The following is a 22,006-nucleotide window of genomic DNA, read 5'->3' as shown; positions in this document are numbered from 1 at the left end:
TGTATTTTCTTCTAGGAGTTTTATGGTTTCAGGTCTTACACTTAAGTCTTTAATCCAGTTTTAGTTTATTTTTGTGTATGGTGTGAGGAAATCTTCTAATTTCATTCGTCCAGTTTTCCCAGCACTACTTACTGAAGAAACCGTCTTCTCTCCAAGGAGTAGGTATTAGGAGGTAACCCCCAGCTTTGCCATGTAACTCCCTTGTCACTATTCCCAAGTATCTCAAACCCATGTATGGACGTAGGTGTGCTAGTGTCTCTCACCAGCTTTCAGAAGAAATCGATTCCATAATATTTTAGTCTTACTGATATTCATTATAGGTTTAGAGATGGAAGAATCACAGGTAAGTCATTTGGCTATTTGAGCTTATGTCACTGTCCCCAACAACCCTTTTCTATAAACATCCTCTATTTCTTCCAAAAACTTTTTATAAAGCTAGAGCTTCCAACATGTGACTTTCTCTGCAGCACACAGACCCTTTGAGCTCTTGCTCTGTTTCCCCTCAGTTCTTTGAGGAACTCGAGGGATGGATCAGCTAGTTAGGAAGCTGGAGAACAAGCATAAGGATGGCAGCCATTTATCACGTGTCTGTCATGTGCTTCTGTTACAGAGCTAATTTTATAACAACTTATGGAAGAAGCTGTCACCCCATTATCGCCAGTGAGGAAATTCAGGCTCAAGAGACTATGACAAACAGCACAGTTTAAGCAGTGCTTACATGTTTTGTGGGTCGTGCATTTATTCATCTGTGCATTCTTTCACTCAGTATTTCATTATATTTCCACAAAAGCTCAGCGAGAACACAGCTAGGGTCCAACAGTCAAATAAGCTATTTGTTCTATGTGATTTTTCCATCTAATGTTCTTTTCAAATCTTCTCCAGGACAAATAAGCCCATTTCTTTCAACTCTCTCTGAAACTACAAGGGTTTCTAGATCCCTTATCATGAAAGCCCTTCTTGACGTGTTCTGGTTTGTCAGTGCATTCTTGAAATGCTGCTCTGACTTGAACCTAATTCCTAGATGATATGGACAAAAAGCAAAACCAAACCTTACTTCAAGACACTTAATTGTAGATGGTCAAAAGGAAAAAGACTCTAATTAAAAAAACAGTTGTATTACTAGCCGCAGGTGCTAAGCCCAGTACAAGCTGAATATTGAGATTTTGAAAGAACTTGGGTTGTACAGTTTAGCGGTGATTTCATTTATTGGAACGTGGGAACTGTCTACAGATACCTGAAGGGTTGTCACGTGGAATTGAGATTCAAGTTGCCTTTATTGTGTGTAGAAAATTTCTACATAACTAATTTATGGAGCGCTTTCTAAATATCAACTACTGTGCTAAGTATGTGACTTGGAGTATATTTTCTTCCCTATAACAACTTTGTTATTTAGGAATTACTATTTCTGTAAAACAAAAAGCAGCTTAGGTTTGGAGAGTCAAACTACTTAGCCACACACAGAGAGGAAGTAGTAACAGTGAGAATGAAAGCCATGGCTCTGCCGACTAACCCCAAAGCAGCAAAGTGACTGAATTTGGGACCATTCTCCTTTTTGTCTGGGGCCTCAGTTTCTCAGCTGTAGAGCAATCAGTTTGATTCCTATGGCTTATAGAAGCAGTGCTGGAGCCCACGTGGACTCGGATTTATTTTCAGAAATTTTGTGAACTGGTTTTAAACACAGTCATCACTGACAATTAGACTATATTAACTGCTAATTTAACATATTACACTGTGCCGATGGCTTGTGAGACTTACGAGAGCTTATCAGGAGTTTCAACAATTTGTTGATATCCCTTCATAAACTGAAACTTAATGGCTCCTCGAGCTGATTTCCTCTACTTCCTGTGTGTGCTTCCTCGGTGGCATTTTAGGTGTTTTTGTACTGGCCTCTTACGAGAGAGGCGGTCTCTTGGGTTTGAGGATGGTGTCTAGCTGTACATAAGAGTTGCTCAAGAAATCATTTTTCTTTTTTATCTGCGTGCATTTTGAGGGAAATACTCCCTTTTAGTTCCTCAAACTCTAGAAATGTGCAGAGACGATAAGAAAACCTTCTCTTAATATTATTCTCTCTCAGGCATAGCCCCTCTCCACTGCCCCATCCATTAACGCAGAGTGGTTTTCACTTCATCAGCAGACGACATCCTGGTGTGTTATTTGTAGATTACAGTGTTTAACTGTGATGAGTTCCTCAGAACTTCAGGGCGAAATTCAACTGAAGCAAACCAGCGAGTATGTTTTCTGTTCACTTGGTATTGATACCCGCTTAACATCAGTGAAAAGCCAAGTAGAGGGAATTTGAATGTAAGAAAGCTAATTTGGATTGAGTGCCCAACTATGTTCCAGAATTGTTCTAAACACATTATATGCACGATCTGTTTTAATCTTCACCACTCTATCAGGGAGTAGACAGGCTAAGAGGTTAAGATGGCTTACCCGACACCAAATCAAATACTCTGTAGGTGGTGGACCCAAGAGGTGAGCCACCCCATTCTAAATACCGTTGTTTTTCGTATAAATCCTACTGCCTCTCTGTAGAAAGCTTCTATTTAAACATAAATGTTTCAGCATTTATCTGTAATTATGAAACATCAATTGAATGATGTTTATCCTATTTATAGGAATAGATTGTAGCATTTATCTATAGGCTAAACATCATTCAACTGATGTTTCATAATTATTTATAGGAAGATTGTCATAGTGATAAATGAAGGGAAAGGGGGCATTTGGGGAAAAAAAGTGGAGATCGCTTTGGCTGTTTTTGATTGACTCAAAGATATGGGGGGGGGGGGAAGGAAACCAAAAATGGAGTAAAAGAGACACATTCTGGGCTTGAGCCCTTAGACCCATAAGACCCGGGTGCCCACCGTATATTCAGTTGTCAAAGCATCCAGTCCCCTCCTCACAGGGCTTCTCTAACCATTATAACCCACAGCCTCCTTGCACGTGATTGAGTTCCGTTTCCTTTGCCGACTGTCCACATTCTCCAATCTCCTTATTTTCTGGTCCTCTCACTCTTCACCTCTCCAGAAAACACTTGCAACCCTCAAAAGCCTAATGTTAGCCTCAGAAGCCCCAGGAATGAGTACCAAGGCATTAGCTGACAATACTGTTTTCCTTATTTATGCTGACCCATTGCCTCTAGAGTTGTTGTCAATACCATTGAGGGTGTGACATGCACACTCTGCCAAGATTCACGTGAACCACAGCTCACAAGAATCAGAAGTGTTAGGCTTAAAACCATTCACCCAGCATGTGGCAGGTCTCCATCACCCTCATAACTTCCTTATTTAAATAGACACCTGTTGCATTTTCTCCAAGAAACCTTAGCTCTTAACATCTTGTAAAGTGATACATGTGAACCTATTATTAACTGAAGTGTCCAGAAAAACAGAAACTTAAAAAAAAAGAGTATTGCATGAGGTGGAGAAAGGAGACCCAGAACGGCTGAAATGAATTTGCACACACACAGACTCACATACATGGCGCCCAAACTCTTGGGAATTCTGTCATGGAGTAAACATATTTTGATCTAATTAATAGTCTCAAAGATAACTCCATATGTATTTTTCTGCTATAACCTATGACTCAGTCATTCTAAATCTGTATTTTGGCAATGGAGCTTTCAGGACACCTTCCTAAGAACGGAGAAACCAGTGACTACCTTTTTTAGAAGGAGAGGGTAACATTGATTTATGCTTTAAGTGCATAGAATTTTTCTTCCTCCATTGCTTATGAGTAATATTCAGAAAGTATATACCTACTGAGCTTTAAAAAAATGATGGTTTGTAAGTCAACTGGTGAGTTGTTCTAAAGCTACTTTAAAAAAGTTTTGAGAGACACAAAAGGGAAAAAAAAGAAAGAAAATCTCTCAAAGCCGTTACACTTTGTTCTCTCCCTTACGCATTTCAAAGCAGCTATTCAGAGCGAGTACATTTTAACATGTAAACCAGGACTACGCGACTAGCCCAACTATCAATTTATGTTCTTTTTTTTGAAACAACTTGTATTTTGCAACCCACTCTCCCCTTTAATTATTACAACAATGACTTAGAATAATGTTTCTCTTAACTCAGAGGCTGTATTCTCATTACCCACTGCAGTGCTGGTCATTTCTCCCCCATCAGTACTTGGCTTTCTGCAGCAGGTGTGGGGCTTGTATCGTCGCAGGCCAGCCTGTCTGGAAGCGGCTTCATGGCAGCACTCCTGAATGTGTTCTTGCCTCAGTCCCATCACGTGGCTACTTCGATTTCCACATCTGCCAAACTGGAATAATGTCACCTCTGAGTGACTGCCAGGAGCAAATGAACTAGCTCTTAGCACAAGCTTCTCTCTGTAACAGTGATTACTAACCCTGTCCGCTTCTCCATGGTGCTTTCCCACCCCTCTTCACTGCCCCGTTAGCTGTGCTGACCTCTGGGAGGAAGACACTGGACTTGGACTAAGAGGGGCTTGTTCCCCTCCCAGTGCTGCTAATAATTACTGGGGCCTGTTTCCTCAATTGTGAAAAGACTTCTGAGTTACGACCCCATCCAATTACCTTAGACTACATAAAGCCAAACCACACATGATGCTCACATTTATTGATTATTTTCTATGTACTGGACACTGATCTAGACAATTTACACATGTTTGTTTCCTTCCTATATCTTCAAGGTGATATTTTTAATATTAAAACTCAGGTAACAAGGTAGAAATGGCATTATCCCAGGTGGCAGATGAGGAGGTGGAAACAACTCAGTAAATACCCAATTTGGCCACAGAGTTTTCCAACTATTAAGAGGGGAAACCAAGCAGTTTGTCTTTAGACTGCAAAGCTCTGATAAGCATCCTTGTCCACCGTCAGCCTGGGCCAGCCCAGTGGACTCTGCGCACCATCATTTCCAGCATCAGTTCTTCAGCACAGGCCCTGCAGCCATTTAAAACCAGTTGCGCGGTCACTCCTGTCTCAGTCCCACTCACGTCTACAGACATTGCTTTCCTGTCTATCCCCTCTTCTTCCTCCTTTCCTCCTCCAACAAAAATTATGTTCCAGGAAATATACTCAGGATTGAGGATTCAGAAAAGAGTAAGAGTGTTGCTGGTCTGAAACGTGGCACAGAGCAACTGAGTAGGAGAGCAAAGAGATTGGACACAGAAAGATTGCAGTGTCATACGGTATGTTCTCCTGAGAGGCAGAGACCCAGGACACATTGCAGGAGCGCCCTGGGGCCAAGCAGGGGCCCAGAGACAGGGAGCACATAGCTCCCCCTGGGGAGCCCTGCGGGAAGACTTTCACAGGTGTTCCCATTTGAACTGAATCTTGACGCAAAGGAGGAGGACTTTCATGTAAAAAGAGGGGACATTCTAGGCAGAGAGAAGGTGAAGGAAAAGGTCCCGTTTTGCCTCAGGAACGGAGCCTTCAGTGGGACTGGCTTTGGGGAAGGAATGATGGAACTAAGGTTGAAAGGGTGACTTGCAGGCAACATGTAAAGGGTGTGTGCCCATATTTAAGATATCTTGATTATTTCTGGTGAGCACTAGAGCACCACAGAAGGATTTTAATCATGGTCAGGTTTTTCTTTTGCGAGCTTACCTTAGAGGCACTCTGAAAAGTTCCTGCAGTAGTTTAGTTAAGAAATGATGAGCATCTGAACTATGGGGGCCGAGTGAAGTCAGTGAGGAGGGGACAGATAGGAGAAAGGTTTGTTCATGTAGCACTGGCAGGACTTAAGGGGAGAGGAGGAAGGAGAGGAGACTCCAGGATTTTAAGATCAGAGAAACTGGGAGTGAGGAGTCACAGTATTCCTTCTCTCCCTCCAGTTGTCGACGCGAGTCCCCTCCAACCCAGCTGCACCCTCCCTGCCTTCTTCTCACTTGCCCTTGTGAAACAGAAAACAGTGGCCCGTGTGCGCACAAGCAGGCCCGAGTCAGCAGATCCAGCCCCAGCTCATCCCCTGCTTGTCTGCAGCCCTTTTACAAGGTTCCTCCGGCCCACGCATGCCTGGAGGCCCGGCCCCCGTCTCTGTGCTGGTGACCCCTTCGTGCTCCAGTTCTGCCCCTGGCAGCTTTGGAAATGCTCTGGTATCCACAAATCCCAACTGCAGTGTCCACAGACTGCTTAACCTCCAAAAAAATCAGTCTTTTGTGAAACAGATTGAGATACTTGCTTGTGATTACGCTGAAATCAAATCCCCTTCTACTTCTGGTACATAAGGTAAACACGGAGAAACATTCATTCATCCACAGATGTGTTCACTGAGCTGGCAGCATGACAGGTGGGCAATATATAAGGAAACACTGCCTCTGGGAATACAGGGATGGGCAAAGTCCCTGTGGTCAAGGAACGGATGCGCTGCTGTTAGAAAGGCAGATCGTGAAACAGTTGAGGGGATTAATGGAATAATGATAAATTGATAGGAAGGGATCATTCAGGATGCAGTGTTCAGGAATAAGGAGGCAGGAGTGGACTTGCTTGAAATAAGCTTATATGGGAAGACTTCTCTGAGGAAGGGATGCTTAAGATCAGAAAGGCCAATGAGAAAGGAGCCACAACATGCAAAAACTTGTGAGTAAAATGTTGTGTGAATAATAAAGCACAAATCGATGCTGACCAGGAATAAAGGTGAACACTTAGACACACTTCCACATCCCTATAGAAAGCCAGTGAGATCATGAAATCTTGGGTTTTTTGTTTTTAACCATACCTTGTATGGAAGGGACACTCCATTTTTAAGAAACCCATGTTCTCCAAATGGTATTTATAGAGATAAGGCACCAGGGATTGGCAAAAACTGTCTATAAAGAGGGAGACAGTAAACATTCTAGGCTTCATGAACTATATGCTCTGTTGCAGCCACTCAGCTCCACCACTGTAGCTTGAACATGGCCATGGATGAGCATGTCTGTGTTCACTGATAGTTTATATATGGATGTGGAAATTGGAAGTTCTGTGTGCCACGAAGTATTACTCTTTTGTTACTTTTTTCAGCCATTGAAAAATTTAGAATCTACTGTTAGCTCGCAGGCTTACGAAAACAGGCAGTGGGCTGTATTCTGGTCTGCGGGCCATAGTTTGGTGACCCTTACTCCTCAGCAAGGTGGTTGAAAGTGCAGACTCTGAAGCAGACTGCCAGCTTTGCTTCCAAAGGATGCCGTTTGCCGGTGGTGCATTTACGTGTCCAGGTCAAAGAAGAGTTTGCTTTGATCCTGCTTTGTTCTCTTATCTTTTTATCCTTTCCTGCTTTGTCAAGCTTCTTAAACGAGTAACCTGTACTCCCTCTCTGCAGCAAGTTGTGTTTTACAAAAATGGCTTCAATAATACTTCTCGTCTCTGATGCTCGTCCAGATTCATGCCCCCTCCCCTTAACCCCCATCAAGAAGTAGTAGTGGTGTTCCCTCCCCTTGAAACTGGACAGGCCTTTGTGAATACGTCAGCTAACCGAGTGCTATGTAAGTGATGCTATGAGACTCCCAAGCTGGACCATAAAAGGTAATATAGCTCGTCTGCATCTCTTTTTCAGACATGTGCGTGTAGAAGTATGCGATGACTTAGTTCCTCTTAAATGCGTTCCTTAGACTTCTCCAAAGCAGATGTGGACATAGGTAAAGAAAGAGAGGTCCATGTGCGTTATGTGAGTGGAGTATAAGGAATATGGGCAGAGTTGGGAGCTTGGGCCAGTGATGTCAGCAGAACCCATTTCATGGAAGACTAAACAGGTTAAGGGTCTTGGACTGAGCCTTGAGGGCAATATGTGACCGCTGGAGAGTTTTATGGGTAGGAATCCAATGGATAGGATTCTGTTTCTGAGGGACTCCTCTGCAGTAGAAAGGCTGGGTTACAGGGAAGCATCAATGGTGCGAAGCCCCTGGTATGATGAGGACTTAAAGAAGGGCAGTGTACTGGGCATCAGTAAGGGAACAGGATGGAGAGAGATTCGGAGACAAACTGGGAAGATGAGCACTGCCTGCTGAGCTAATGGACAGAAATTGAAATAACTGATAATTTAGTATCTTCTCCTGCTGCTTTGTTAGTAGAGTAGATCCTTCGTTTCGATAGCTAAGCCTCCCAGCCTTTCTCTGTCATGACTTTTTCCCCCCTCCTGTCAATATGCTGTATGGTTCCCACGTGGCATCTCATCTCTGTTGTCTTCGGCAGACACTGGGGAACCGTTCCTTGAAAGCGAGATGCCACAGATAAGTGCACAGCTGGCCTGATATGGTGAGAGGGCTTCTTGCTGCTCCCTCTGCGTAGCACCTGTCTCTGGAGGCCGCAGACCCGGTCCCCTGACGATACCCTGGGAACCCTGTCCTAAAGCACCCTCCCAGCTGTTATCTTGACACAATCACTCTGTTCTGGGTTTTTAATCTGGGAGATTAAATCTTTACATGCCTGAGTGGAAAGATCACATCCTTGTAATTCTTCACCTATATAATTTCTCAGCTGCCTTCATTTTAACCTGTTGTGTTTATGGCCCAACTGTAATTTAGAATACTTAGAAAATGCCAATTTCAAAGGACAGGTCTTTCAAATTGCCCGTCAGAGCAGCTTTCTGAATGAGTGTAGTGAACTGTAGTAAAACTGATCATTTCAGTCAATTAGATTTTTAGGCTAGTCACTTTTTACTGTTCTGAAAGACAGAAAGAAAGCATTTGAAAGCTAGAATCAATCAATTACAGTCTAAATGTAGATGCAAGAAGGAAGATACACAAAAAGCCATATTTATACTTTTTTAACAATAGAGATGAACCTTGTAGAGATCACTGGAATTCTATTATGGAATGTTCATTTTTATATAAAGCAGAAGTCACTGTTAAAAAAAAATGCCTAACAAGATCCTTTGAATAGAAACTGGTGACAAAGAATTAAAAAGCTTGACATGGGAGAATAGAAATGCTTCACCTAGCAAAGGGAGGGGCTTGTGACATGAACACCTAAGGCGAGCCCAGTCCAGTAGTTTTCTTATAAAGACATAACTGATCATTGATTCAGAAAGTTCTAAGTCTTAGGGTTATAAATAATTGAGCTCGGGCAGGAGATGACTAGTGCAGAAAAGATGTAGGTATTTTGTGATTGTTCATTTCCTTTATCTAACCCAAGACTGGATGACAATGTTTAGAGATTCTAAAAACAGTCTAATAAGAGACTGTATTCTTTTCTTAGACAAGAAAATCAAAATATCACTAATAGTAAAGTAAGATTAAAGAATATAAGAAATACTCTCATCTTTGCAATTTCAAATTAAAAAATATTTCAAAATATTTTCTCACATAAAAAAAAAATACTTTTCTAGGGACAGTAAAAAGAGGATGTAGGTGAGAACTGGCCCGGGGCCACCCAGCAGCGCTTGTTATTGTAGTATTTTTGACTGCCCAGGAATGCTCTGCTTTTAGACACACCCTTGAGACACTGTTTAACTGACACCTTTTCCGCAAAGCCATCTATGACCAGCTCAGACCATTACAGTCACTTCCCGTCCTGGCCTCCTAGAGCAGTTGTCTGTACCATTCACGCAAAGCCCTCTTTTAAATCCCAATGCTTCCTGCATGATCTAGCAGAAGCAGCACCAGGTTTCTATCAGCAGGACTGGATTCAGCTCCTCTTACCACCACTTGTCGACAGGTCTATCAGCCAGGGGAACATTGGGAAAACAGAGTCCCCCCCCCCCAAACTAGGCAGATAAGTAGAGGCAATTTAATACACAGGTGTGGAGAAGTCATTAAGACAAACCAGAGATGGTGAGGCAGGCAGAGCAGCACCAGCAGAAAGCCACTAGCAGCAAAGGGCGTGGAGGGACATGGGGAGTCGGGAGCCCCACCCAAGTTTAGCTCCTGCCTGCCTGCTTCATCTTCCGTGCTCTGACACATCCCCACGAAGAGAACGGACCAAAGAGGGAGGGTCTGTCTGGAAAGGATTTGGAGCTAACTCCAGAGGAGACGCAGCTACTATCAGAGACACTGTCTGAAGCCAAGCAACAGGGGAACAATTCCCTGGCTTCTCCCCTCTGCTAGCTTCCCAGGTCTCCACCAATGTCATCCAAGGGCCAAGTCTACCTGGACAAAGGTGCCTCTAAAAATGTAATCCCCAGTGCTACAGAGCAGCGAGTGGAGTCAGGGGATGGATCTGAGAGCAGTGTTTGCACGTTGCTGGCACAGGAAGTCATTCACCTTGGGAACAGTTGTACCCTCCTCTGTCAAACTTCAAAGCTATGGGTTTCTAATCCACTTCTAGGGAAACACAGTTACGAATCTGCATACAGATGTAGGTACAAAAATGTATACCTCAATGTTTACAATTCTGAAAGTGGGAGGCAACCTAAAATCGATGTGGTATTTTTAGGGCTTTAACATAGAAAGGACAATTTCTGCCTTCAAGGATTTCTTGCCCATTAAAGGCAGCTTGCATTAAGAATCACGAAAATAGGATAAAGTGCTGAGGAGCCAGGGTGCGAGGACAGGGAGTACTGCCCTGTTCAGGCTTTGAGATAAATGCACACAGTGTGCACATTATGTGGGATACAGAAATGCCAGGATGGTTTTTAAATATCTATAACTAAACAGGAAAATCCTTCCAGATGAAAACAGTACGTTAATCTGTCTCCAGATTCCCCAAGCTCACAAGAGAAACAACGCAGCAGGGTTAGGAACCTGGAAGTCTAGGTAGAGCAGCAAGGGGTGACATGAGCATACTTAGCATCTGAGCGGCCTGTGTCGCTTCCCAGGCCTGGTTCTGCCTCCTTGCTGGCCCTGTCCGGGCCTCCTCTCCAGTTCCCTGGTGCAAATAATGAAAACCAGGGACAGCCCACATGCACGCTTGCCGGGCTTTTTGCAAACGAATGAACCGGCTTTCCCAGGAGCTACGGTCCTGTGTGTAACTCACTCCCCGGCCTGGCCACCCCGCTGAGGACTGTCAACACAGCTGGACTCCAAAGTAAAGTACTGCAACCATGCTTCAAACTTCCCCCAAAGGTAAAGTCAGATGCTGACCTTTGACTTACGACATCCGACCCCCTCGCGTACCCCGAAGTGCCCTAAATGCTTCATCTTTCACAGTCCAAATTGCATTGTGCTTGGAAAAGGTCAAAACAACTTTTGAATTCTAACTCCATGGCTTCTGTTTGATCTTTGGCATTGAACTTAATTGCCCTGATTAAGTAAGGACCGTGAATAACACATGGGAGGAGCTCAGCATAGGCTTTAGACCGTAGTAGGTGCTTAATAAATCTTAGTGGTTTTTTCCTCCGATGTCTTTGCTCAAGACCACTTTTTCTGAACCTGAAGGTACCAAATCCTTTCAACTTTCAATGATATCTTTTAAATTTGTATTTATTTGTCTTATCCTCCATCTTCAGTATCTTACTTGTCTCTCTGAGACCAAATCAAAACAATGCTTAAATAGAAAGGGTATAGACCTTACAATTAGACAGACATTCCAGGGCTTGGATCTTAGCACACAGTAAGTGTTTGAGACATTTTGCAACATGCTATTGAAGAGAATGTTTCCTTTTCAGCAGGTTGGGACCATTAGCAGGAATGAAAGAAATCTCCTAGACAAAGGAAGAACTATTCTCTCGCCAGCCTCAAGCTGGAATGTTTTCTAGTCAATTCCCTTTTCTTGCTTAGCAAGCACTGAGCTTCCTGTTTCTGGTTTGGACCTGAAGTGGAGATTCCTAGATACCAACAGGAAGGTCATACTTGTGGTCTCCCTCCCTTGCTGAAGCCTGCAGCCCTGGAATTCCATGTGGGGGTCATTTTCTCAAGAGATTTCCAGCTGCAGTTCCCAGCCCTGAGGTGGGCCACTGTATGCTATTAGAGTCACAGTAATTCTTTTCCTGTTTTTACTCTTCTGAGATTCCAATATTATCTTGCCAATTATTAGGTTCAATAATTAATAAGAGTTTCAAAAATATAGGATAGAATCTCAATAGCTTGAGTTGCAGTAAATTTCTATACACAGGCAAGGGAAAGGGCGAGACTCATCCATCCACAAATACTGAACACTCATGACGTGCAAGTCATGGTCCTCGAAGTGAGGACCTTCGGGAGTGGTGAGAACCTGCCCTCAGGACGGTTTCCTTGTAGTGTACAGCACAGCCCTGGCTGCTATTCCAAGCCCCTAGATCATCTTTCTTATCTTCTGTGGGTTACACACTGAACTAGAGACAATGCATCATCCAGAAGCTACATTCTGAAAGCAGGGCAGCACTTTCAGTGAACTAGTCTTTTACACCTCCACAACAAGGAACAGCAACCAAAACAGAAAATAAATAAATAAATAAAAGGAAAGGCAAAGAAACAAGGAAAAATTATTTTCAAAGGCTTAAAATATCATTTCCTGAGCTGGAGAAAAAGCCAGAATGTACAGACTGGAATCTCACCATATACCATACTGTAGGTAAAAATTAAGAAAACAGAGACTGAACACATTTTATGAAATTTTAGAATGGTAAAGATAATGAAAATAATTCTAAACATCTAACGTATTGAGTAGTAGTAGGTTAGGAAGAAACAGATTATCTCCAGAGGAACATAAGTAAGCCTGACCCAGGGCTTTTCCAGAAAGTCATGGGATCGTGAAGGATGAACTTTATGATTTAACTATCAAACCACTATGATGTTGTGTGTGTGCGTTCAAGCAGCACAAAGAAATTCTCAGATCTCCATGGATTCAGAAAGTAGATCTCAAAGGAGTATGTCTAAAAGTATATTTGAAGACACATCGTTAAATACATAGGATTTATCCTGATGCCCCCCCAGACCCAGGTTTAATGCTCTGCTCTGCTACGTTCTAGTTGACAGACCTCAAGCCTGTCCATTTTCTCGTCAGTTCCCAGGCTGATGCTACTATCATGCTTTAATCAGTCACGTGCATGCCCACTGGGCTAGAGCCTGTGAAGGCAGAGGGAACTTTGGATGCCAGTGTTCTATAACATGTTCACAGTGCCTCGGACATCATAAGTGGTTGATGAATAGAAGAGGAATGACAGATTATGTCACTAATTATCAATACACCTACCTGCTTGAAATACATGTTGAAACTCAGAAAAAAGGACAGATACACATTACTCTATAAAATAGATGAACAACAAGGACATACTGTACAGCACAGGGAACTATATTCAATTTCTTGTAATAAAGAATCTGAAAACAAAAAATATGTATGTATGTATAACTGAATTATTTTGCTTTACATCAGAAACTAACACCATATATCAAATACACTTCAATAAAAATAAAATTAAAAAAAGAAAAAGTTAAGAAAAAGGATCAAATCTTGATTCTTTGAAAAATATATTGAAATACATATGACAGTGTTTAGGCCAAAGAAGAAGACAGTAAGTATAAAAATAAGACATTAGAATAAACAACCACGTATTTTGAGGCAATAACTATGAGGGTCACTTTGCCTAACCTTATGCAAGTAAATTTGAAATCTTGACTGTAAGGCAGGCGATTCTAGAAAGTATATGTAATACAACAAAAGATACTAAGAAATATATGGAAAGCTATCTCAAAAAAAGCTTCGTTTTAGAAGTAAATTTTATGAAATGTTTAAGGAATGCACTTTAAGTTGAAAACATAAAGAAACTGAAAACTTTCTAAGGGCTTTTTACAAATATAGAAAAAATATTGGTACAAAACTTAATAAAGGTGACACAGTATAATGAAAACTACAGGTGGATTTCTCTAATGGATACGGATGCAAGATTCCTAAGATGTGTTAGCAAATAGAATTCAGTAGCTTACTAAAAGATTGAGAGAGACTATTCAGGAGCGATTCAGTCAAGAAATTCAATCTATCAATGTGTTTCTCTGTCTTAATTACAGGTCAAGGCAGAGAAACATGTCTGATGATGCTGACAAAGTGTCGATAAAAAGCCAGTATCATTCTTGAATAACAAGTTTGATAAGTAGGAATACACTAACAATTAGCAATATGCCTGACAGTGAACACAAATATGTTCCCATTAAATTAAGAAATAAAACAAGGATGTTGATTATCATGTCTATTACCTAAAACTCTGTGGGAAATTCTTTCCAATGAATTAAAGAAAGATAAATATAGGGTGTAAAACTTCAGTCCAATTTATAAATACCTGATAATCATAAACCTAGAAAACCCAAAAGAATCAACTAGTAAAATTGTTATAAATAATGGGAGAATATAGAGATTGATACCTAAAATCCTGTTGGCGTTTACTGTCTTCAAAGAAGATGTACTTAAACAAAAATTAGGAAATAAATGCCCAGAAATAGAGGTAAATATAAATGTGCCAGATTTATACGAATAAACTTTAAAATGCTCTATGAGGACGTAGACTTCAAAAAACTTTCAAGTGACCCAAGAAACATAAGATACACTTTAAATTAATGGGAATTAATGCCCATTTCTAGTTAAGATCATGCAATATTGTAAAGCTGTTAACTTACCCTGTGTTAGACTGTAAATTGAATGTGATTCCAATAAAATTACCAATAGAATTGTTTTTTTATAAAACTAGACATACTAAATTCATAGTCAGGTAAAGATTAGGCAGGACAATTTTGAAAAAGATAGGGGAACAGACTACATTTTTACATATTGTAGAGCTTCCGTAAGGGTTTGGTACTTGTACATTTTATAGAAACATCAAAAGAAAGCAGCAGAGTCTTGAATGAGACCCAAATAATATGGATATTTAGATTATAATATCAGCATTCCAAATCAGTGTCTTAAAGGCAGAATAATTAAAATATGATGTTGGGACAACAAATTGAGAAAAGAATAAATGATCACCTGAAGAAAATTTTTTATCACTTACACAAAATTTTTATGTAGATGGATGAAAATTCAAAATTTAGATGAAAAGAAATTTTCTTGTATGCCTGCAGCAGTCACTTTTTTCTAAGCAAGGTATATAAATCAGAATTCCCCAAAGGTTGGTAAATATAACTTTATAAAAATTTAAAATTACTACTTGTCAAGAAGTACTATAAACAAAATCAATACATATAAATAACATGGGAAATATCTGCAGCAAATCTGGTAGACAAATATGAATAAGGTCCTTAAATAAATTTTTCTTAGAAATCAATTACCAAAAGACACTAGCTCAATATAAATATGGACAAAGGCACAAGTAATGTTTAATAGAAAAAGAAATACAGTTTGTAAAAACATAAATATGTTTAACTTCCCTCAAAATTAGAGAAGTATAATTAAAAAAAAGGAATATTTACTTTACAGCATAGACGTAGTGAGATAGTTTCAGTGCTGGTGAGGCGATGTTAAATGACCTTTCTGCCTCCCATGCTATCAGTGGAAGCATTTGGCATAATCTTATCAGAGGGCAATTTGGTGGTATTTACCAGTAGTCTAAAAACATAATTTTTAAAAAAGTGCATACATAATCTAACAATTTTGCTTTTATCCTGCAGGCCACTTTCACATGTACAGAACTATGTATCATGACTTTTGTGGCCATGTTGGTTTTAAGAGCACATGTTTAGCAAGTAGGGGAATGTATGCCAGCAGGGTGATAAAGGGCATTACAGATAACACATCTACCATGCGGACAGCGTTGGAGTTGCTTGGAATAATCCCCCCTACCGAAAAAAAAAATCACAAGATTCTGGACAGTGTATGTCAGTGAATGTAAAAAAAAAAAAAAAAAGATATGTTCAAATATGTATAGTAAAATTAAAAATAATTTTTAAATTGAAGTACAGTTGATTTACAACATTGTGTTAGTTTCAGGTATACAGTAAAGTGATTCAGTTGTACATATATATTTCCTTTTCAGATTCTTTTCCATTATAGGTTATTACAAGATACTGAATATAGTTCCCTGTGGTACACAGTAAGTTCTTGTTGTCCATCTATTTTATATATAGTGATGCGTATCTGTTAATCCTAAACTCCTACTAATTTATCCCTCCACCCCTTTCCCTTTGGCAAATAGAAGTTTGTTTGAAAAGAATATTTTTTGATAGACAAAAAACTGGTCATTCTGATTGCTCTAGAAAGGGGGATGCGGGTTGGATGCAAAGTTTGTTATCTCTCTACAGCCATTTTTACTGCTTGACGTGTTTAACACATACATGCTCTCTTTTTTTCAAAACAAAAACTAGTTTGTTAAAAAAAAAAGTTCCACCTCTTCAAAAGTATCTCCCAACTTGGACTGGCGCACCATCAGAAATCCTCAGAAGCAGCCTTTGGGGAAACGCCAGCCTCTGCTTCAAAGGCGATGTTAGAAGACGCCATGAAATCCCAGGCTCGACACCTACCGGTAAACTTCACGTAGTGGCTACTTGTTTTTTCTTGCTATGTGTCCAAAACTGACCAGGTCTGTAAGGAACACCCCCGATATAGAGCTTTCTCTGTATTTTCTTTTAGGGGCTTATCCCCTTATATGCCTTAAAGATGCTTTGTGAGTCTCTGATCAGCTTCATATCTGATCTATCTTTCCAGGCCACACAAAACATCTCTCAATGTTCTCTTGCATATAGACATTCAGTAAATATCTTAATTGAAAATGTAAATTAAAAGTTTTATTTTTAAAATCAAATTCAAGGTAGGGCATGAAAAGTATTTTTGTAGCATTGCTTTAGCACTTACCATGAGCCAGGCAGTGTTCTGAACACTTCACATATATAAAATATATGTTACATAAAATATTGTTTACATAACACTATATATATTATGTATAGTTACTCTATACTTTATATATAATATATACAACATATATTTACCCAGCTAGTATGGGTAGAGATGAGATTTGAATCCATGCAGTCTGGCTCCAATTTGCTGAGTGAATGTTCTTAACCATGGGGCTCCCTTTTTTCACTGTCCATCACTCCTTCCTGTCCTTACTCCCTCTTTGACCAACCTAGATTCCACAACCCACCATTATGTTCTGTCACAAAAAACCTCATCTTTCTGGCCTCTCTTACTTTCTTGATTCTCTCTGGGCAAAACTCTAGCCAGTGAAGCCCAACTTGCTGTCTGTTTCACATCTACCCAGAGAGGCTGAAGGGGCTGGACAGATGCACACAGCCCTGCTCATGGATCACAATTTCCACTTACAACCCAAAGCCCAAGAGGACCCTTTTTTCCCACCTTGCATCCTACTGTGTCCCCAAGTCTTGTTACTCTGCCTCTCTCCGAGATGGCTGTATACACCACTCTGCTCTGTGAATGGCTGGTTCCCTTCTCACGCAGCCTCTCCTTTGGCTGATGACTTTGCCTCTTATTCTCAAAGAAAATGTTCACAGGGGATAGGCAGCTAACATAAAACGCAGAACTAGAAGTACTGCACAATAAGGAGTGGTGGGGACTAAAGCTGCCTGCCAAATTCAAAGCCCAGGGGAACAGTTACATGCTACTCGGCTCCAGTTTACCGTGGCCGTGAAGTGGGCCAGCCTGGTGTAGTCAGAAAGTGTGATCTTTTCAAGAGAATTTGAAAATTCATATTTTGATGTAAATTTTCCTGATTTTAAATATTTTGTGGGAAAAAAAAATTTCAGCATGCTGGGATATACCTTGTAGGCACCCTCATTTTGTAAGGCTGTAGAGAAACATGAGAAACATGAATGGGAAGGAATCATTCATTATCTTAATATAATTTCAAAGAAGGCAACCAGATTTCTAAGAATAGTTCCAATTTGAGCTACCATCTATTGTCAAGCATTTTCTCTTTAAACTTCTGGGATTAGTTCGGGGTCCCAGGAGGAATTTAGGATTATTTGAGACTTTATTAAAGACACTGTTTTTTAATGTTGTTGGTGTAGAGAAACCACGGGGGATTGTGCAATACCCTGGAGCAAGCAGCAGAATTGTTCCTACACTGGTGGAGGACTGATGAGGTACCTTACAGAACATCTATACATTTGTAATTTTGTGAGCTGACACTTTTCTTCCAGGAACACAGCCAGTCTTGAAACTTAGGAGCAAGTTAAGAGTATCAATATGACTTGCCTTTCTCTTGTCCCTCCTTCCACTGGCAAAGCCCAATTGGATCCAGAGGAAAAGGCATACCACTGATGTGGTCCTTATATGTTGATCTGGCGGGGCACAAAGGGTGGAGAAGACTGGGGAGTGGGCTTGGGGAGGAAGTGGAAGCTCAAGCAGAAGCTCTAGCTCCTCTTACTGTTCTCTTTCTGTGATTGAGAAAATGGAGACCGTTTTAATAACTTACTCAGCATCACGAACACTAATTGATGGAAGAGGCTGAGCTTCGTAACTCCAAAGCTTAAGAACACTTTTCTGTACTGTTTCTTCACCAAGAAATTCTCTAATAAATGTAACTTTGGGGAAAAAAATATGAACCACTTAAAGAATTCTATATGCTATACACAAATTACTTATTTAGAGGAACTGAGTTACCAGAAAGCTGCAGATTTATACATTCAATATATATTTACTGAGTGTCTGTGGTGGTGTGCTCAGAACAGATAATGTCCTTTCTTTCGTATTTAAATAACAAGTGTTGTTTAAAAAAAAAAAACTAAATAGAGTAATGTTGTAGAAAGGAGGTCAGACTACAGTCGACTGGCCAAATCTAACCCACTGCCTAGTTTTGTATAGTCTATGACCTAAGAATGTTTTTTTTTTAACTTTTTTTTTCAATTGTTGGAAAAATATCAGAAGTAGAATAATATTTGTGACATTATAGGAAATTCAGATTTCAGTGTCTGCACATAAAGTTTGACTGGGTCACCGCCCTGCTCGCTTGTTTACATGTTGCGTGTGGCTGCCTTCACGCTATGATGACACAGTGCAGTAGTCACAACACAGACCGTACGGCCCTAAAAGCCTAAAATATTTACTGTTACTGGCCCTTTACAGAAGTGACTAGTTGGGTGTCAGCTACTTTAAGTTGGGTGGTCAGGAAAAGCATCTTGAAATAAATATGTATTATGACATGGAAGACAGAAAAGGGCTTTATTCCACATTACATTGGGCTGTCCTACAAAATTTTCTTTGCGAAGCACTCTAACAGCCATTCTTCCTGTTCTAGCACACTCTGAAAGGAAAATAAATGGCAGACTTGAGCCATCATCCGTCCATAGGCCAAGTTTCCAAAATATAGAAATTCTGGCTCCAACAGAAATATTTCCAAAAGGTTATATATGAAAACAAGGAGAGGAATTATTGTTATAACACCACGGGTGAGCTTTTTCAGCCAAAGATTGCATATGTTATTTTGATTTTAGACCATCAGATAGATTAATCAGAACCCTCTATAGAAGTGTTTGAACCAAAGGAAACTTGTCCTTTCTGCCAAAAGTCCACTGAGTCATTAACAGAATATAATAAAGATTTGAGGAAAAGATTTGGAAAAGTTGTCATAAATTCTCCACAGGAGGAACATCCATCCAGAAACTTTTGCAAATTCCACCCATATTTTAGGTGGAGACTGCACTGGGCAGCTGTGTGATTTGAGAAGGCCTAAAGAAAACCTTCTCTGTCATCTGACTAATGTTTAATTTAAGAATCACTTCTCAAACTAAGGCAAAGAGGAAAAAGAATGGACCCAATGACCTATCAGGGACTGCCACTTTTCATTTAATTTTCACAGAAGCTGAGAACACACATACTCTTTACAACATATAGGCTGTATGAAAATCATCATACAGATGTGAAAAATTAGGTACTGAGAAGGAATTATTACCATATTCTTTTTTTATAGGTAAAGAAAGTGATGCCTTCAAAGTTTAAATACCTTGCTGAAATTCACATGATTAATATATGTATGGCTGGAATATGAATCCTGCATGAACAAGAATTCCAAGATTGCTTTAGCTATAAACACATGCACACACAGGATACTGACAATGTATATTTCTTGGCACATGGGAAAATAAGTTTAATCTTTCCAAGCATAGACTTGTTAGTCAATCAAAATCCTGGCTAACTAACCAGTGGAAAATTCAGTGAATTCTTTAACTTTTAGTATCCTCATCTATAAAAACTATTTTTAGCATGACTCATCACCCATCCACCTTTTGAGTTACCTTTATCTGCTTCTTCATAATCTACCTTTACTGAACCGGTTCAAGCTAATTTCCTTAAGACACAGTAAGTGTAACAAATCCAAAAATTAAAAGACCAAAGTAAGAAAATTAGTAAGCAAAAGAAAATGCAGTTCCCAGAAGGAAATAAAAAAAGAGGTTGACTATACTAATACAGAGAGGAAGAGGAGGAGAGATAAAGATGGTGGAGGAGGAGGAGGCAGAACTCACCTCCACCTGTGATCCCTTCGAAAATACATCTACATGTGGAACAATTCTCAGTGAAAACTCACTGGAGACTGACAGAAGGGCTCATATACAACCAAGGCTGTAAGAAAGATCCACACAGAAGCAGGTAGGAAGGGAAGAGAGGTGATTAGGTCCAGAACCGTTACCTCTGGGAGAGGACTCAGAGGAAAAGGGCTGTTGCCTGGGCAGAGAGCCTTCCTGGGGAGTGAGCTGTTCCAGCCACATATTGGGCTCCCCAGTCCTGGGGTCCAACATGGGTAAGATGAGCCCCCTTGGCTGGATGGAGGGCCAGTGTACACTGAGTGCCCGCACATCCCCTTTTGCTCCAGCACTGTTCCCATCTGGAGGGAAGGTGCAGGTGCTGGAGGGGAGGAGAGCACACACTTAAAAGGTAACAGAGGCAGCTTGGACTCAACCCTCAGCGCTTCTGCTTCAGCATCATGGGGCATGCTCCTACACCTGATAGGGCGATGGTGGCCACTGACTAGATGGGAAACCCTAGCTCACATCTGGCTCTGACTCCAGCCCTTTTATGTGTAGCCCCACCTCCTGTCAAGGTGATAGCTGCCAGGCTGTGCTGAGGATAGACTGACTTGTGCTCTTGACAAAGCCAGCCCTCCCACCAAAGCCAGTGGGCACACACAGACTGTACAGGGGTGCTCCCACAGAAGACAGCACTTCAAGACTGCAATAGGTAACCATTTCACAGAGAAAGAGAAAATCAAGCAAAATGAGAAGACAGAGGAATCTGTCTCAACTGAAGAGCAAGAGAAAGTGCCCCCCTCCAAAAAAACCTAATGAAACAGAAATAAGCAATTTACCAGATAAAGAATTCAAAGCCTTAGTAATAAAGCTAACTGAATTAGCGACAGGAATAAATGAACATAGTGAGAATTTTAACAAGGAACTAGATAATATTTTAAAAAAAACAGTCAGAATTGAAGAATACAATAACTGAAATGAAAAACACACTAGAAGGAATGAATAGTAGACTTAAGTCATACAGAAGACTCCCAAGTGACCTGGAAGATACAGTAATAGAAATCACTCAATCAGAATAGCAAAAAGTAAAACAAATTTTAAAACATGAGGATGGTTTAAGAGACATCTAGGACTACATCAGGCACACCCACATTCACATTACAGGGATCCCAGAAAAGAGAAGGAAGGGGGCCAAAAATGTGCTTAATGAAATTATGGCTGAGAACTTTTCAAACCTGAGGAAGGAAACAGATATGCAGGTTTAGGAAGCACAGAGCCCCAAATAAGATGAACCCAAACAGAACCACACAAGACGTACCATAATTCATGTGAGTGGATAGTATAATAAAGGGGGCCTTATTTCAGAGTTATTTCTAACTTCTACAACAAAAAACTTTTTATTTAAGGCTAAAGACAAGAATGGCATACTCTACAGGTGCAGCTCAATCACAATGGATAAAACCAGTGTAACACAGACTACCCTGTTGAAGTGGGTGCATCCCAACCTGTTGCCACTGACTTTTTGCAAACAACTTCAGGAATTTTTAAGTTATCCTTGAATTATTTAGGACATCAGCATTTGTCTACCATGAAAAATACATTCACTAAATTTTCTTCCAGATACAGATGCCTGCCTGAATTTTCAAAATATTTATTTATTGCTGTTACTACTTTATTAGAATATATTAAAAATTTAAAACTGGTTTAAAGTTACATAAATACTCTCCTATTTTGTGTGTTTAATAGTTATCAGAGAGACTAAAATTAACATGACTGACAACTCCAAGTTTTGGCAAAATGTCAATCA

The 22,006-nt window shown here is 40.4% G+C and overlaps 2 long non-coding RNA genes across 7 annotated transcripts in view; one reads left to right on the top strand and one right to left on the bottom strand.

Annotated features, from left to right (window-relative positions):
* LOC141575039 (uncharacterized) overlaps positions 1-22,006 on the top strand; it is a 553,420-nt gene that overhangs the window by 356,867 nt on the left and 174,547 nt on the right. For 2 of the 4 annotated variants that reach the window (XR_012502281.1, XR_012502280.1), the window contains exon 5: positions 16,087-16,244. The exons of the other annotated variants lie outside the window; for them this stretch is intronic. This is a non-coding gene — a long non-coding RNA (uncharacterized LOC141575039). The remainder of the gene's footprint in view (positions 1-16,086; positions 16,245-22,006) is intronic. 4 annotated transcript variants of the gene reach the window in all.
* LOC123613543 (uncharacterized) overlaps positions 1-22,006 on the bottom strand; it is a 102,052-nt gene that overhangs the window by 11,643 nt on the left and 68,403 nt on the right. The window lies entirely within an intron of this gene.

Source organism: Camelus bactrianus, chromosome 25 (assembly GCF_048773025.1).
Source record: "Camelus bactrianus isolate YW-2024 breed Bactrian camel chromosome 25, ASM4877302v1, whole genome shotgun sequence".
Lineage (NCBI taxonomy): Eukaryota > Metazoa > Chordata > Mammalia > Artiodactyla > Camelidae > Camelus > Camelus bactrianus.
The sequence above is the reverse complement of the archived record's forward strand: the minus strand, read 5'-3'. Positions and strand labels throughout refer to the sequence as shown.